This window comes from Scardinius erythrophthalmus (assembly GCF_964197995.2).
Source record: "Scardinius erythrophthalmus genome assembly, chromosome: 13".
Lineage (NCBI taxonomy): Eukaryota > Metazoa > Chordata > Actinopteri > Cypriniformes > Leuciscidae > Scardinius > Scardinius erythrophthalmus.
In genome coordinates, this window is record NC_138233.1 from 42,312,317 (window position 1) to 42,329,067 (window position 16,751).

Below are 16,751 nucleotides of genomic sequence, written 5' to 3' on the forward strand. Positions count from 1 at the left end.
ATTTGGGGTTTCATAAGCTCCAAGCCATAATAAACATTAGACCTACTCAAGTCTCTGCAGCTAGTGTACTTACATTTTATTTATCTGCAAAATTATGTTGTATACTTACAGTTTTGCACAATATATGTTCTCAAAACTACATGCACCCTTTAAAAAAAAAAAACATTTAGCAGTTGTTTAGCAGGGTCTGTGTAACCTGTTCTGTAATGGTTTTATTATAATATACTGTATATCGTTATCGCAAGAGGCTGCAATGTATATCACAATATGGATTTTAGGCCATATCGCCCATCCCTAATTGATAGCCTATAGTAGTTGATAATAACATAGGCCTACCTAATGTTGCCTACGGACGGTAACAGTACAGTAGTAACCTTTTACAGTCTATGAGGAGAACAGCTTTCTCAAGCAGTTTGTGATGCATTTTGGAAACAGGAGATGAGCCCCTGGTCTAATGCGCCACCTGGCTTGAGAAACCCGTTCTCAAAGACTTACTTTTATAGTCATTATTTGGGTAGCACACACAATCTGAATGCCTTCGGCAGAATTCAAATGAGCCATTTTAATCTAGATTAATCTAGATTAAAAAAATTATCTATGCCCACCTCTAATATATATATATATATATATATATATATATATATATATATATATATCCCAATCCAATACAGTTTTATGACCTGTCAAAAACACGTGCATTTACTTATCTATAAGTGGATTTTAGACTTTTTTTTAAGATTACCTGGTGTGTAAGTGTGAGAGTGTGTGAGAGAGAAGAAAGAGTGAGAGACTTTCTCCCTGCAAACCTACCCGGCGCAGTCTGTCCATAAACGGCCTCAGCTTGGTCCCGATGACACCTCCCTTGGCCATCAGCAGGGCAATAAGTTTTGTTGTGTAGTGGTCAAGTTTATACATAAAGCTCTGCTCCAGTGAAACTGTAGTAATTCTCCTGAATTCCTCCTTGATCTGAATTGACAGAAAAAAAAAAATACAAAAGTACAAAATTAGGAACTAGGCCAAATAGTCTGATGCCGAATTTAAATCCTGTAGATACGAATAATAATGTATACTTTATTAATCCTGCAATTTTTAAAGGGTTTATAGAGGTTCCAGGCTCTTTTAGGCATGGATGCTTTTTTAGCAGAGCTTCTACAACTGCCAGTATTTGAAGGCCAGAGGGATAGGCAGAGTTGTGGAATATTGCTTCAGCAAGTTTCAAAGATAGTTGGCCACGGTTCAGATCTTGGACCTTGGTAAAATGATGGTGTCGGATGAACTAACCGAGGAACCGTCTTCCTGGAATGACAGACCCAGTGGCACTGAAGGAGAGGAGGCAGCATCCTCATTAATGGGAGTCAATGTGAGAATAGCGGAAGAAGGTTCATTTCTAACAAAAATCGAAGTATCGGTATCGGACTCTTTCTGCAAAAAGTGGTATCGGGATATCCCTAATTTTTAAAAAAAATTTAAATCTGGAAAAAAAGAAAGAAATTGGTCCTGACAAGTTATTGAATAATGATAATAATAATAATAAGGCACAAGTCGGTTGCAAAAAATTATACTTTACCTAGGTTGACAAGCAGATGTGGTGTTTTAGAGATACCATGCGATTGCCTTCCACTGAATACAGTAGGTAGCCAGTGGGTATGTGTCAGTGAGTTGTGGCTGCTCAAGTACTTTGACTAAGCTTGTGGACTTGAAACATCTCAAATGCTCACAGTACCATGCACTTTGCAGTTTCACTACAAACTAGAGATGCGCGATTGGCGGTTATAGCCGCGGACTCCGCGGATAAACCGCGGATCGGGCGGATGACGTGATGAAAAATAATATTTTAATTAAATTCGGGCGGGTGGCGGGCGGTTGAACTAATCAAATCAAAAATATATGTATACATTGTTAGATATTGTTATCTGACTATACATCCAAAAAAATCGCTTTTGGAATTTTTTGCAAAGCACACTTTGAAATAGTCAGATTTTCTCGCCTATGCAGAGTCTATGCAGACTGCTTGTTATTATCAGAGATGGTAACACCGGCGAAGGAGGTACGTGACAAACTCAAAAAAGGAGAATTAAAAACAAAGGAAATAGAAGGTTATCCATACATTTTTTTTTTTTTTTACCAAAACGCTATAATTCCATACATTTTTTCCAAAAATGGATGGTTTGTCTTTTTTTAAAAGTTTTTTGTCATTTATTTTTCGTGTTTGCATTTATGAGGAAAAAACAATGTTACGTGACAGTTCTCCATTACGGACGCGACCGTAAAGAGCGGCACTAAAAGACATTCAAACTTTCATAGAGACCTCAAACAGAAAGCACAAAGTCCTTCTTTAAAGCGAATTTCGTTTGGTATTAATTGTATCTTAATTTTAATCCATGTTTCATTAACTAACCATGTTCTGGATTTAATATTTTAAAAAGTAAATAGGCTATCTTGATTGTATAGGCTATTTTTTCATTATAAGTGTAAAATATTAGGCTGTGTATACCGACATGGATCAATTATTAATATTAGATTTCATCTGTCTTTTGCCTAAATGATGTGCCAAAATGCGTTTTCTATTAGGCTACAATGAAAATAATGTACAGTAGCCTATCAGATAAGGTCAGTTTTGCCGAAACACGTTTAATTTGGGCTATTTATTTATTTAAATTATTTATTTTTGTCCCTGTGCGCCGATCGGTGACGGAGATGGAGTTCACTTCTGATATTCTGAAGTAAGAGCTAGTCTCGCGGCTGTCATCAGCAGCGCCTTGCATCTCCCAATCAGCGGATGTGGGCGGTTGCGGTTTTGAAAATTGGTCTAAAACATTGGTGCGGATGGATGGCGGACGGATGATGAGTTTTGTGATGCGGTTGCGGATGAAATAATAGCCCATCCGCGCATCTCTACTACAAACACCAAGCTGTCACGAACAATGATGATTTGTAGTATTTCAGCAAAATCATGCAACCCACCAGTGGAGCCATATACCAACATCATGCCAATGCCATAACTGGTTCCCTGAAAGTCTACCCTCTTTGTCAAATGAACAACTGTCTCTCCAGGAAATTTCTGTGATACAAATTCTTGTATGTTCTCATTTACAACCTCTAATGGAACTGTTGACATCTTTGATACAGAGATATTAGGTTTTTTGACATTTGAACCATGGAGATGGTATGCAATCATGGTGTTTTTTTGCCATTGACTTCATAATGTTACGGAGGTGGTCTCAAACCGGTTCCACGGAGGGCCTAGTGTATGCAGGTTTTCTCTTTTACCTTGAACCAAACTAATTGAGTAGGTCACTAATTGGTTAAGATCTCCCCTCACCTGGTAGTCTAGGTCTTAATTGGGCACTAATTGAAGGGAAAGACCAAAAACCTGCATACACTAGGCCCTCCGTGGAACCGGTTTGAGAACTCGTCTCACTATCCTCTTAAAGAAGCAGTGCTTGGCTTCAAACCTCATCGTCCATAAGGACACAAGTGGGCCGAATGCTTTAATGAGCTGCGGGTAATGCTCTAAAAAATGGTGCTTTAGAATCAGTTTCCCTTGTGAAAAAACACTGAAAAATCTGTGTCTATGCTCAGCAATAAGACTAGCTAGGTGACCAATGCTTTCATCCGTGTGGGTAGGTGACATAACCAACTCAACAACATCAACAACTGCCATGCCTGTTCCTCTTCCTGTACTTTCCAGCCAACCATGAGTGGAAGCAGCCTCTGTAGGCACCAATTTTCATGTGCGTTACCACCGGTGGTTTTACGGGAGGCAAAGGTTGCTGGTGTACTTTGGGTACAATTTGTCTCGTCTTCCCACTTATACGGGAACTGTTTTATGACTCTGTTGAGCTCTTCAAGGGAAAAATATTTTTTTCTTTATCAAGACATCTAAACACAGTGCCAACTCTACAGGTACAATGCCCTCAAGTAAATCATGCAGAATATCGGGAGGATAGCCTGTTGTCACTTGAAGATGATTTAATCTTTGAGTGATCGCACAATGCCTTTTTACTCCGTGGCTAAGGGTGTTGCTATCCAGCGCTACTTCAACGTCCAACTAGTGCTTTGTCCTACCAGGGAATGCTCCTGTCCTGACTTCAAGTTCCTGAAACTGGGACCTCTCTCCAATACAAAATCTGCAAACATATAACCCACTGAAACTTTCAACAAACCCTCCAACTGAGTGGGCACCAAGATTATCTGCAATCACAGAAAATACAGTGCCCTTTATGATTTTTCCCAAACAGGGCACAAAAACACCATCCTCTTCCAAGCTTTTCAAATCACTTAATAATGGCTCAAGGACTCTGGGATAGCCAAATGTCTTAACATCATCAGCCTTGCACAAAACAGCTAGGAAAATTGATGATAATGTAGATCTTAATACAGTCGGAATATCAGCCAACACCCAATAGACACCTGTTACCTTGTGCTTCTTACGAGAGATTCCTAAAGGATTGCATATTTCGGGTAGTAAATCATCAGAGTAGAGTAGAAGTGAAAGTCTTAACTCCTCTCCAGATAGAAATGTGTTTTCCTTGAAATGGGAACCATCATGAAAACTACTATGCTGACCGGAAGAAACACAATGTCTTGAACTCTTCAACACTTTCTCCTGAATGTCACTATTTTTAAGAATTTGTGACAAGGATTGCAAAATTGGTACATATTGGAAAGTCCTTCCCTCTTTTGCATCAAGTATATACTCCAACGGTTCAACAATAGAGAAATGTTCCTTTAAGTACTGATTTCTCCTATATGCTGTGCCAAGAGGACCTTCTTCACTAAAGGCTGCACTAATAGGATTTAACAGACAAATGCGTTTTACCAAATCTGTGATTACAAATTCTTCAACAGCGCAGTTATGGTTTTCAAATGTGTCATGGACAATGCGTTTGATAATGGGTGCAGATGCTGAACTAGTAATAAATTGAAGCTCCTCTACAATCTCATTTATACATCTACTGGGCACATTAAAGATGCAATCTAATTTAAGTAATAAGGAAAAAAGCTCATCAAAAATGGCTTTACCTAAATCTTCTCCCTCTTTCACAAGTGTTTCATCAGAAGACACTTCACTTTCTTCTAACAACCAGCTGTTATCTGCTGTTTCCTGACTTGAATGTGTCTGAAATAGGGTATGTTTAAAATCTTCAAGGAAGTGAGGATTGTGCTTCCTACTTTTATGTGAGGCAAAATTTGAATATATATTAGTATTGTAGTCACAATCTTTAAAAACACAATGAACTGTTTTGTGCTTTTTTAATGAACTCAGAGGTGTTCAAAATATTGACTCTCGGTGTGATAACTACATGAATTACACACAAGACATGAAAATGACACAACTTGCCCTGACTGTTCAGTTTGAAAAAGGACAAGGACCCTTTTAGTTGCTCTTCGTATAGACCAATTAGTTTATTAAATGTTGATTTCAAAATTTTATCTAAAATGCTTGCTCTTCGTTTGGAAACTGCTCTTCCAGATATCATCTCTCCTGATCAAACGGGGTTTGTTAAAAATAGGCACTCCTTTTTTAATTTGAGAAGGCTCTTTAATACTATTTATAATCTTCCGTCAACAACCTTACCTCAAGCAATTATATCGTTAGACGCGGAGAAGGCCGTCGACCGCGTGGAGTGGGCATACTTATTGTATACTTTGGGGAAATTCGGCTTTAAGGAAAATTTCATTTTTTGGGTGAAGCTTTTATACTCGTCGCCTTTAGCTTCAGTTAGGACAAATTCCTCTTTATCGCTCAACGCGCCAAGGGTGCCCTTTAAGTCCTCTTTTATTCGCTGTGGCAATAAAGGCATTGTGAGTTGTGGGCAAGAACAGAAAGTATCTCTATATGCTGACGATCTTCTTTTATTCATTACTGACTTCTCTGTGTCAGTCCCAGCTGCACTCTCTGTTCTTCGTTCATTTGGGCTGCATTTACACTGCAGGTCTTGATGTCCAATTCCGATTTGCTGACTATATCCGATTTTTTTTGACGACCTGCTCACATCATCTTTTAAAAAGTGACCCGTATCCGATATTTGCAATAGTAATTTGACCATCGGGTACGGATACTTAAATCAGAGAGAGTTATCGGTGTGGGTACAAGTGGCGGGTGGATGATTTGTTTTTGGCTGCGGATTCGGGTGACGTTGGAGCTCATCCACGCATCTCTAACTATCCAGTGTTTTGCTTTCCGCACTATTTTCAAAGGTCAGCAAAACATTGCTCTCGTAAGGCGGAGAAATAATTACTCCACTGTGTTGAGCCTTCGACCTCCATCGCGCCTATAATAAGTCATGTGATCGCAGTTGGTGTCCACCAGAGTTGACGTCACTTTTTTAATGACGTACGACTCACATTTACTGGGGAATATATTCGATTTGTCTGCTTACATGGTACACGCAAATGCACGTATCCGATTCAAATCCGATTTATTACCACATATGAGGCCTGAATCCGATCTGAGAAAATCGGAATCCATGCGTTTTTTTCCTGCTTACACTTTCACCGGTCATATTCGATCAGTGCCACATGAGAGGAAAAAATCGGAATTGGGTCACCATGCAGTGTAAATGGGGCCTTGGATCCATATCTGGTTACAAGCTAAATTTAGGTAAGAGTGAGCTTCTTCCTCTTAATAAGGCAGCACATGAATACCCACTTCACACCCTGTCGTTTAAAGTTGCTCAGAGAGTTAAAATATCTAGGGATTCAGGTTACTGCTAAATTCAAGGATCTTTTATCGCGCTAATTTCACTACTCTTCTGTCTCAGGTACAAAGCAGTTTTAAGCGTTGGTCAGTGCTGAACTTGTCTCTAGCTGCTCGCATTAATAGCATCAAAATTAATGTTCTTCCCAGGTTTTTATATTTGTTTCAATGTGTACCGATTTTCCTTCCGCAAATCTTTTTTCTGAAATTAGACACTACTATTTCGGATTTTGTTTGGAACGGGAAGCCACCAAGATTACGCAAACAATATTTGCAGAGCCCGAAGAAGCTAGGAGGAATGGCCCTTCCCAACTTTAAGTTTTATTACTGGGTGGCTCACCTTAAAATAATTCAGTTTTGGCTGCATTCTGGTTCACAGTTATTATCATCAGTCTGGTTGGGAATGGAACAATCTTCCTGTACGCCTGTTTCACTTTCAGCTTTGGCTCATTCGCCTGTTAAATCACCTATCACAAGTTACACCAAAAATGTCATTATTAAGACAACTATGAAGATCTGGAATCAGTTTAGACGTTGCTTTGGTCTTCAAACATATTCTATTTGGGCACCAATAACAGCTAATCACTCCTTCCCTCCATCGTTAATTGATTGCGCATTTGAGGTTTGGTCCAATAAGGGTTTTAAAACATTTAAGGATCTCTACATTGACAACACTTTCTCCTCATTTGAACAGTTGTCCAAAAAATTCTCCCTCTCAAATCAACACTTTTTTAGGTACTTGCAGATCCGTCATTTTGTTTTTCATAGGTTCCCTCAGTTTCCTTCTATACCCACTGACACACCCCTTGATACTTTTTTAAAACCAGATCCTGCTTTGAAGGGTATGATTTCACTCACTCATTTACGCTCAGATCCACTCACTCACTCACACTGGTTTCTTTGTCGTCAATTAAAGCGCTATGGGGGGAAGATCTGGGGATGGGGTTCACTGAAGATATGTGGGGGAATGTTCTTGACAAAGTACACCACTCTTCAATTTGTGCCAAACATGGATTGATCCCGTGTAAAATTTTACACCATACTCATTTGTCTAAGACCAGGCTCTCTAAGATGTACATTGACCTCTATTCAGCAGCAACACATATACATATGTTTTGGTCTGGTCCTGTCCAACAACTTACTGGCAAAATATTTTCGATTCTTTGAGTGAGGTCGCAGGGAAGAGATTAGTGCCTGATGCTGTCACTGCACTTTTCGAGGTAATTCCGGTCACATTGTCGTTGTCTGCAGAGTCCAAGATGTTCATAGCCTTTGTTAGTTTGTTAGCAAGGCGTTTGATACTTTTGAAGTGGAAGTCTCCTACACCTCCATCGCACATTCACTGGATTAGGGATGTCCTTTACTTGCCAAACTGGAAAGAATTAGGAATTTGTTAAGGGGCTCCCAGGCTAAATTTTCAAAGACGTGATAATTCTATTAATAATTCTATTTTACAAAATAATTCTATTTATGTGATAATTCAATTGTTCATTTTTTATTTTATTTATTTTTTTGTGAGAAATGTGAATGGGTAATTTCAACAAAAACTAATTAACAAGGGATCAGAAAGAAGTTCAACAGGTTTATATTTATTTAACATCCAACCAGTCACAACCTCCCAATAAACAGCTTCGGGCATGTCAACGTTTTTAACATATTTTAGTGTTTTGATTAAAAACAGTTTAAGTCTAAACATGTATTTTTAACTGTTTATTTAATGGCTGCTTATGTTGCAGCTCTATAAAGCCATGAAGCTTCATCAAGAACATCAGAGCTTCACACACTGACTCTATGAACAGTCCAGCAGATTATTACCTACAGTAACACTACAACAACAATAGAGACAAACACCACATAAACAAAGGCCATTAAACGTAAAAACTAAAAAACAAACTTATAAGAAGAAGAAAAAATATATAGATTTAGACAAAACCAAAAGTAGGGGACTGGAGAATGCCTGACTCGAAGAGTCGTGCAAAGGCAGCCTCAGTGTGACGTCACGTGTGTCGGCTTCAGGGAAGATTCGCACACCGTTGTCTTCACGATGGAGGAACTGGATTGAGGGTTGTTACATCCCTGCCCCTGTTTTTTTTATCTCTTATCTTTTGTGAGAGTTCTAGGACTGACTCCTCCTTGGTGGGCGGGATTGCCCTAATGAAGACCAGCTGCACCTGTGGAAATCTATTTAAGGAGCTCCTGGATTTAGCCTAGTTCTCTCTCATTTGTGTTTTGTGACTTTGTTTGAAGAGTGGGTTCTTGAGTTTGTGTTCCCATATGATTTCTACAACTCTATCAACCTCATTTCCAACTGTTTATTGATTGGATTTTGTGTTGATATTTACTATAATTATCTTGTGTTTGAACCCTAGACATTATTTGTTTAACTTTAAATAAACTTACAATTTCTTTATTTGAATTCATCTTGTCAGTTGTCCTCTATATGTTATGACTTTGAGCCGGGTCGTAACATGGGTTTGTGTGGAAATCCCCAAGGTGGTGTGTTGTCAGCAGCTGAGGTAAAAATTAGGATTTGATGAAGACTCACAGGCCTGCTCTTCCTAAGAAAAAAAAAAGAAAAATATTGATGGGACATTAAAAATTCATTTGATAATATAACTAACCTAAAATTGAAGACTATTCGAAAGAAACAAATTAAATTTAAAAAACTAAGAAACCTACATTGGATTTAAAAAATGCACTGGTCGAGCGGCGATAAATCAGAACCAGATGTTTTTTTGGTTCACAACACAAGACCGGCAACTGGCTGTTTTATCTTGGCTAATCTCTATTCCGGACTTGCACACAGATTGTATTGCAATCCCTTCCTAAACTGATCTCTTTGCACAGTCTGTGTTGATGTTTCTTCTTCATGCTAATAAGTGTGAAAACCCCACATTAAAAGGAACACTGAACTCCAGTAATGTATTGCAATTTGATAAAGTATACTCTGCAGGCACCCTTTCATATGCATGCTTTTTGTGTTGATGCATTGAGTTATGCCAGCAAAAGAAGAGGCGATTTAATCAATGTCATGTATTTGACCTTTTACACGCCCCCACGGTTTATAATCAGTCGGTGCAATGTGTTGTGCTACGGAGCCTGAAAACTCACCTACATGAGAAAGAAAGAAAATCCATGGCCATAGTTTTATAGTTCGACCAATAGTTGCCTTTCTTTTAAACTTTAAACCGCACTCAGAGATTCTTAAATTGTTCCTTTGGTTTAACAAATCCCGGCCACGGATCAATAAACCGTACCCACAAATGTCCAATCCGTGCACTCAGATTTGTAAACCGTACCTTTGTTTTGTCCTCAAACCATACCCACACTTTCACAATCAGTTCCCATGGGTTTGTAAAGTGTACTTGTACAAAGAGCAGAACGAGCTCCCAGTTAGCGTCTGTGGTTAATTAATATTACTGTATATTGTTTTTGTGTAATATATAATATGATTTATTGTATGTAGGCCTATGTCTGGGTTAAAAATGCTGAAAAAATGTTTTGTTCATGGTTAGTTTATGTTAGTTACTGCATGAACTAATGTTAACAAATAAGAAGTTATTGTAAAGTGTTGTCAATACTTTTATGATGCAACTATTAGTTCTTAAGTAAACATTTATAGTTATAATAAAAAAATAATAATAATAATAGGGCTAATAATAACAACAACAAATAAACAGATGGACAAAAATAAGCTACATCACAGGTTGATGCACTCCACTTAATAATACACAAAAACACTAAGATTCGTGAACAACATGGGCTAACCGTAAGCTTTTTCTGTCCTTCTGTGTGTAAAGTTTGCAAACCCATGGGAACATATTATCAATTTGTGGGTACAGATTGAAAAACCAAACATAATTAGCTCATTTGTGAGCACGGATTAGGAAATTTACAGTTTATTAATCCGAGGATAAAATGATTACAATTTTGTGAGTATGAATTATAAATGTAAAAAAAAAAAAAAAAAGGTAAAGTTAGGTAAAGTAGGTATTTTATCGCCACTCCTCCCCATCTCTTGCTCATGGTAAACTAGCAGTCGGAGGGGAGTTTTGAGGATAAAAAATAAAATGATCAGAATCAGCCAGTTTGCTTATTAAAACATCGGAATCGGCCATGAAAAAGCATGAACATGCATCCCTAAATGGACTGAAATATATTTTTACACATAACACAAGGATGCCAGTACCATTAGAATGCATCGTTAAAACACAAACCCCCAACTTCTATCAGCCAGTCCCTCCAGAACATCACTGTCTGGTTCTCAAGTCTTCGCCTGTTACTGGACGACTGAAGTTTACTCTGAAGAGTCCCAAATGTCCTCTCCCTCAAGTGGCTTCGAACCCCCGATGAACAGTGGCTTCATGACCTCGGGGTATGCCTTATGGCACCAAGGCTCTTCAACCCCTCAGTCCGACCTAAAACAGATAAAGAAGAACATTTTATATTGTAACACTTTTCTTTTTTTGTAACCGAAAATCTAAAGTACCTATTAATAACAACATTTACGTTTCACCACATTTCCCAACTGATAATAGCAATATTTTCTCCGCTTCTCATTTAAGCTGCACAACGCGGACATTTATCAGTTTGGATCAATAATAGAAAATGCAGCGATCTCTTTCACACCACACAGTTACTGCACAGCGCTGGGAGATCCAGTTTGAAAGCGCTTGAATTCAGCATTAATAACATCATGGAGAATTCTCTGTTATAACCCATAGATATTAGATCATACAGCACTGATGTGGAAACCAAGAGAAACACCATGAATGACACAAGTTAAGGCAGGCTTCCCTGTCCACAAATCACCAACATTCACCATGGATTTAATGTAGTGACACCATCTGCAACCATGGTATTGTGACAGAAATAGTCAAATGCTTTTTTATATTATTCAGGGTTCATGCAAACCTTTGAGAGTGAAATTTAAGCACTTTTCAAGAGTTTAAGTGCTTCACATGTTTCCAGCTCCTCAAAGCTCTAAATATTATCCAATTTTAATGTTATTTTTAGTGTAATGATTTTTAAAACTAAATGTTTAAAGATTAAGCAAAACTAACAATTCGTAACACTTTTATAAAACAAAGACATGAAATTTCCACTGTGACCAGTAGATGGTGGCCGAGGAGCACTTATTGGCTTTTTAGCCATTTCCACTCCCTAATATCAAAAAAAGTAAGAAAAGTCACATGAAAAACAATAACTTTTCATCTTCAAATTGTTACACAGAAAGCAAGTAAAGCGCACTTTTATATCAACTGAAACTGGCAGTCATTTCAGTACTTGTAGCAACTCATAATGCAATAACTGCACATAATGTAATAAGTATTACATTATTTTTGTAATAAAATGTTTATAATTTATAATAATTTTTTCAGAATGTATTACAGTCTTGAGCTCATAATATAATGTAATTTTTTTCATGAGGAATTTATTACATAAACTCACCAAAAAATGTGTAGTCCCTTACAGTACATTTAAAAAATCTCAATCCTGTCTTAACCTGCCTTCAAAATCCACCAGATCACTGATAATAGTAGTAGAAGGTGCACAACTTCAGATTTTATTTATTCATCTGGATTTAGTGTACTTTAAGGGACGATTTAAAAACACAAAGGGATTCAGCTTGCCCAGTCTCAGCTGGCAGGGAATACCAGAGTTCAGGAGAAAAAGCCCCATCACCCATGGGTTTAAACGAGTCAGTGGAACTATTAAAAGGCAAGCTTGCGAGGAGCGGAGATCACGTGCTGGTGTGTACGGGGTTAAAAGCTCAGAGAGATAATGATGTGCCAGGTCATGCAAAACCTTATAAGCAAAAGCACGAGGATTTTGGTGAAGCACCTTCGCTATCACATTCGTTCACAATTACTCTTTCTCCGTTACTCTGTAATAAAGTTTTATAAATACACGTGCTCTTCTGCATGCATGCCCGACTTACCGGTCCGCTGACGCGTTTATCGTCTTCCGGTGTCGCTCGTTGTGCATGTCGCACATGGTCATGAAGCGGCTCACCGGGTGCTTCACCGCGGCCGGCGTGTGGCAATGGGGCGTCACAGCGTAGAGCTGCACAAAGCTGACCTTGACGTCTTCGCGCCGGAGCACCCCCATGAGCCTCGGGTCCACGTCCATGGGCAGGTGGTCGAGGTTGCTTTGGTGGTTCACCGTCTCGGTCATGGAATAAGAGGGGAACAGGGTCCCCCGCTGACCCACCACCTCCTGCAGCCCACAGCGTGACCACAGGAGGGCGACAGACGCGTCGCTAGAGGGGTGAGTGTTGACGGCCATGTGACGGCCAGTAGATGTCGGCGACTCCCTGCGTGTCGACCAGCCTCCTCAGGTCGAACCACCCTCTGTCCCTCTGCCCGAACTTTGTCAGCGTCAGGTATATGGCCATGTCCACGTCGACGTTCACGTCTTTCACAGAGCTCATGAAGAGGTCCAACACCTCTGGTCGCCGGCCAGGACGTTCATCCTCGTCAGGTTGCCGAGGTCGTTCTTCATCACACTGCGTCTGGCCAAGTCGTGCGGCGGCAGGCCCTTCAGCCGGGCGGTGAAGTTTTTGAAGACGGCGTTGATCATTCCTATGGCGTGCGCCTCTGCCGTAAGGTCGCTCCGGAACATGGGGTGGCAGTTGTTCGGGTCGACCGGGACGCAACTGATGTTAAGGAAGTAGCCGCCGTCGACGAAGGCCAAAACGCTGCGCATCGCCCTGAGGAAGGACTTGATGCCCTCCGCAGTGTAGACGGTCAAGTCCAGGGGCTTTCTCAATATGTGCCAGTGGTTGACCACCTTCGATGGGTCAACTTTGGCCACGAAGAGGTAGTGGAGCCCAGCTTTCAGGCAGCTCACATCGTCTAGGTGGATGACGACCCCGTCAAAATCGTAGGAGTACGTCACTACCAACCGGGCTTCGTCCAATACGGTGGCAAAGACGGGGATCCGCTGGGAATCCGCACTTAAAAACTCCGGCACCCTCTGGAATTTCTTGAACTCTGTCACTAACTAAGGCCGCGGGTGTTCTCCACGCATGCTACGTCGAACGGCTCAAATTCCTCACTGAAAAACCCCAAGAAAAAACGCAGATAAACTACATGGTTTGACACAATAACACTATTACACGTCACAGATTAAATATATAAACACTCACATGTCCATTTTTGAAACTTTTCATCTCTGGAGTTTAGCGTCTGGACCAATCAGACACACACTAATTATGCATTATATTTAATCAATAATCCAGCAAATTCACTCTTCCAACAAAGGCCCGTGAAACTTCCCCCAAAACTAACATCACAAGTGAAGCGAACACACTGACTGTCACGGTTCATGGATCCGTATGCTCGTCTCTGTGTGTGTGTGTGTGTATGTCTGTGTGTGTAGGTCCACTCGTTGGGCTTGTTAGGGTTAATTAATCACTGCGCACCTGATGAGTTAATCAGAGGACTTGGGCACAGGTGTAACTCATCTGCACTGTCTTTATCTGTTATCGGATCGTTGTTGCTCATGTCTGGTCTTGCTCTCTGTCAGCTCTTCTAGTGACTCGAGTCTGTATTCAACTGCTTGCTGTTCTCTCATTCTCTGGATGGTGAGGACTGGATGAAGTTATTCCTTGTCTTTGCTGAAGACTTTGCACGGCCGGATTTATTCTGCACTTCTACTGAGACTGTGTGTTTGGAGTTGTCTAATAAAGACTTAATTTGACTCGCAATTCAATCTTGAGTTTCTGTTTCGTGACACTGGCAGAACGCGGAGTCCTGTTACAGGACACACTGAGACTGATGAGAGTTTTACGACCCCAAAAGGGAATTTGCAGAGGGCTGTGACGCTCACTTAATTCTTGCTGAGGATTTTAAATAAACCATGTTGATCCTATATTTTCTATATATCAGGGCCGTGCAGAGACCTCTGGAGGGGCAGGTGCTCAAAGTATAAAAGGGGGCACATGGAGCAAGGCTTTCAATAGGGCTGTGCTCAAAATATCAATACAGCAATTTATCAATACGGATGATTCTGTATCGATACGGCAGCAAATGCATTGATGCAGTTCTGAAAAAGAAACAGATCAGAAAAGACAAATTTTAAGTTTAAAAGTTAAAAAAAAAATAATTTGTGCACCTGTTAATAACTCTGGGATTAGAAACTGAAGTATCTTAAGTTGTCCCAACCTGATGGCTTTTTCCTCTCTGTTATACAGAATAATAAAGAACAGCTGTTAAAATTAAACTGTGTAGGAGAAAATCAACATGGCCATGCTTCGTACAGTACAGTATAGTTTTATTTAATGTAGAGCTGGGCAATATATCGCATGACATTGTTATGCGCATCTCGTCAGTAAAGCCGGTTCCTTGATTAGTAGTAAATCGCCATCGCCTGCTTTCAGATGGAGCGGCATTCACTACACTGAGCCGTAGTTCACTGACAAGCTGAGCCATATCGCGTTAATTATCACAGGCGATACGTCCGTGAAATTTAGTTAAATGTTTTTCAAGATCATGTCATATGACTTTATTTTGATTAGACTCTAAAATGCTCCTGATGTTTAGTCATCATCTATTCAGTCTTTTGTCTCTATTGTTTTGTGGTGCAAACGAGCCCCATTCAGTCTCAGTCTCTCCTGCACACATTCACACCTCTCCAGCCTGGTTATGGCTCTAAATATGCTATTCATAGGGTTTCAATCCCTAATTTCTTTTATCAAAGTTCTCACTTCACATTTGAAACTGTATCAAATGCCCTTCTGGAATAAAGAAACATTTCAGTAAGCATTCCTATTTAGAAAAAAAATCATAAAAGAATAACTTCTAGGTTGCAGGTGCACCCAGGGCTAGCTGGTTAGCTTAGCACACCATCAATACACGACAATATATTAGATTAAAACCATGTTTGTGCTCCAAACTTACTTTATAACGCAAGTCGAGTGTTTTAAATAATCTTCTGTGATCTAATTTGGCTTCAGATAAAAAAATCAGACAGAAAATATATTATGTTATAGTATTCTGCACGATGATAAAGTCTATATAGATTAGCATTACATTATAAATATAATCTATTATTATGAAAATACCTTACATGGCTTGAAGAACACAGGTAACTCAAATATCATTGCAATCATGTTTATTGTCTTCAAAACATCTGTATCTGCATGTTACAGCGCGATCTCTGTAGCTTTGTGTGTGTCAGTGACGTCCTGGAATGTCACATGATCATGGCTCTTCTTCATGTTCCATATATGGGTTATTATTGTGCATATAGCGCCCTCAGGCTTTTTATTTGAATTCCTTTTTAATAAATGTCAAGTCACCTTTATTTATACAGCGCTTTTTACAATACAGAGTGTTTCAAAGCAGCTTTACAGAGATAACAGGAAAATAATTTGTTTCCAGAAGAAAATAGCTTCACAGTCCAGCTTAAGTCAGTTCAGTGGCGATTCATTTTGTTGTAAAAATAAATAAATAAATGTAAATGTATAGCCACTTTGGAGTAAACTGTGATATCATCGTCCAGCTCAGTTCAGATCTCATATAATAGTGTCAGCGCAGCAGGCTTGTGCACAATTCAGAATTGAATTGAGAATGACTCCTTAATTCCAATTAAATTCTTGAATTTGAATTGAATTTGAATTGATGTCAAAAACAGGATCTAGAATTACAATTCGAATTTGAATTAAAGGAAGCAGAATTGCAATTCAATAAAAATTCAAAGAAATTCATATACATATTTTAAGTGAAGTGTTTAACAATGAAGCTATATTATGATTATAATATGCGGGGCAGTAGTGGCTCAGTGGTTCATGTAGGTTGTCTACAAACCGAAAGGTTAGTGGTTCAATCCCTGGTTCCACTTGACCAAGTTGCGACCATAGTTGGCTAACGATGCTTTTGGGAAACTCACCCCAGAACGGTGCAGACTCAATTAAAAAACATTTGAGGAGCTATTGAGAATTAGATGCAACAGTGTTGCTCAGTAATTTTTTGCATTGGAATAAATGATAACTGCATTAAACAACTTTGTGTTTGTGTGATTACTTTGAAATGAAAATTACATT